General features: G+C 36.2%; 1 long non-coding RNA gene across 2 annotated transcripts; it reads left to right on the top strand.

Annotated features, from left to right (window-relative positions):
• The first annotated feature begins 980 nt into the window (after positions 1–980).
• On the top strand, positions 981–1,912 carry LOC134317782 (uncharacterized). 2 transcript variants are annotated; one of them, XR_010013270.1, is made up of 3 exons: positions 981–1,111; positions 1,594–1,658; positions 1,826–1,912. It is a non-coding gene; the product is annotated as an uncharacterized LOC134317782 (long non-coding RNA). The 2 variants fall into 2 exon arrangements; XR_010013269.1 differs by lacking the exon at positions 981–1,111 and adding an exon at positions 1,218–1,255.
• Positions 1,913–2,389: the final 477 nt, after the last annotated feature.

Consider the following 2,389-nt stretch of genomic DNA (forward strand, 5'->3'; position numbering starts at 1 on the left):
GCGGACAAATGTGGAGCAACGAACAAGTTCTTGTAAATGTAAATAAATTCTTATAAAGGTGTACAGGTGTCATTTATTTTCTAATTTAATCTTCAGTCACAATTTAACCATTTTCGGTGCACAGAGGGAGAGGTTAGCTGGCATGCTTCACCATGCTTATCTCCCCATTGGTTTGAAAGGCCTCAGGCTAACTGTGTTAGCTTAGTAAGCAAAACTGTAATCGCTGTCTAAGTAGTGTCCAAATAATCTGCCTTATGAGTTGATGCCCTGTTAGAATCCTCTCTACTTAGGCAGCTGCCTAGGTAGGTAGCAGGCAACAAGGTAGCTCACTAGGTTTTCGGAAAGACCCAAAGTTTGGTGTGGCGATACGTTTCATCACTGATCCAAGTGACTTCTTCAGTCTGAGCTGATGTTGAATATCCCAAACTTATATGCAGCTGATTTGCATAAAGATGCCAAAACCGGCACCATTGCATAACAGTGTAACAGATGATCAGTTCCATATGCAAATCACAGTTATCTTAATACCCTAAGTACAATGGTCATGTGTGCTATTCACATATGATTGGGGTATAGCTGCAATCACATTTACTTCTACATTTTCTGCATTTAACAGACGCTTTATCCAAAGTGCCTTACAGTACAGTGACAGTATACTGTCTAAGCAATTGAGGGTTAGGGTCCTTGCTCAAGGGCCCAACAGTGACAACAAGTTTGAAACAGTGATCTTTTGATTACTAGTCCAGTACTTCAAGGCTTACAACTGCCCACAGCATTGTAAGATGGTGAAAGATGTACTCTTAGGCCACCCACTCAGTTCAAGGATGGTCGTTCCCTCTTCACATAAATTGCCTTATTGACTTCCCATCCAAACCAGCAGGGATCTGCACATCTTCATTATTAAATCAGTGCCCACTGGCTTACAGGTGAGTGTAAACCACACTGTAACAAATTTCTGTAGTTTTTACAGTATTACTACTGTAGAATGATAAAATTCTTACTGTAGAACCTGTACACAGCATTTTACTGTAGATCTGCAAAGGATCATGGTCAAGATTCAGTGGTGGGCGAATTCTACAGTAAGCATATTTCTGCTGTGAATCACAATACGGTAAGTTTAAGTGGGATTTTTCTTTTTCTGTCAGTTTAAACAATAATCCGTCTTTGGTAATAGTACAGTTTGCATTATATCTAACACAAATACTAGTTTTTTTATCACTCAGACAGAAAGACGTCTTTATATCATCAGTAACAGGTACAGAAATTAGAATTACTTGATAATAGTCACTCTTTTAAAACGCTATCAAGACAGAAAGCGAGCTAGCTCGCTAAACATAGAACTAATCGGCCAGTTGATAAACAACTAGCTAATGGTCTAGCCAAAAGTGATACACTAGAGAGCCAGCGTTCATAACATTACCAAAATAAGCTATTTGTACATGATATTTTGTTATCTGGTGATATTTAGTTGATAACGCCATAAGTTGAATGTACGTAGGAGTAACAACACTGTTCGTAACGTTTGTGTGTATATGTGGCTGTGCTGTAGCTCCATCTTCTATGTGGTGAAACTCGTCACTCGTTTTTTTCTAGTTACCGTGAGGCATGTCTAAGTAGCCTACTGAAGTGGACTAAAGCAAAACAGAGCCCCAAAACAGGTAAGAATTTTAAACAGCACATTTTTAATGGTAGTATTTATAATAGCAGTGTTTATTAATGTGATATCTCTAATGGGAGGTTAGGAATTAACAAAATTGTCATAGTCTCCAGTCTTGTATATACATTTCTACAGCAGCAACAGTAATTCCTTGTTTTATCTTTACAGTCCAGGGAAGAAAACTTCAGCCCAAGATGTGGATTCCAGCAAATGTAAAACAAAGCACTTGCACATTTTTGTTTTTGTTCAGAACAGCTGTGTTTATAAAAAAATATGCATTTATTTATTTAATTATCTATGTATTTTCAAAAACATGTTTTAAAATGTTGAAATTCAATAAATGATTTTTTGTTACAAATGCAGTGTCTTATTATTTTTTGAATATTATTTTAGTGTTAAATGCTGTAATGCCTTTAAAGTAGTCTGATATTTGCTTTAATTAAAAGACTGTGATAACAATTACAGTAAAGTGATTACTGCTGTAATAGGTTACAGTAATGTGAAATTACTGTAAAAAGAGCTACAGTACTGTGATTATTACTGTAATAAATATTACAGTATTTTATAGTTACTGTAATTAAATTTGCAGTATGCGTACTGTAAAATATATTACAGCAACTTACCGGATTATTGCTGCCAGCAAGTTACTGTACATTTCACAGTCTCCTTTTTACAGTGCACAGAGTCATGGTCAGAAGGGGTAGATCTTCTCTATTGTGCCATTCATTTGAC

This window comes from Trichomycterus rosablanca, chromosome 7, assembly GCF_030014385.1.
Source record: "Trichomycterus rosablanca isolate fTriRos1 chromosome 7, fTriRos1.hap1, whole genome shotgun sequence".
Lineage (NCBI taxonomy): Eukaryota > Metazoa > Chordata > Actinopteri > Siluriformes > Trichomycteridae > Trichomycterus > Trichomycterus rosablanca.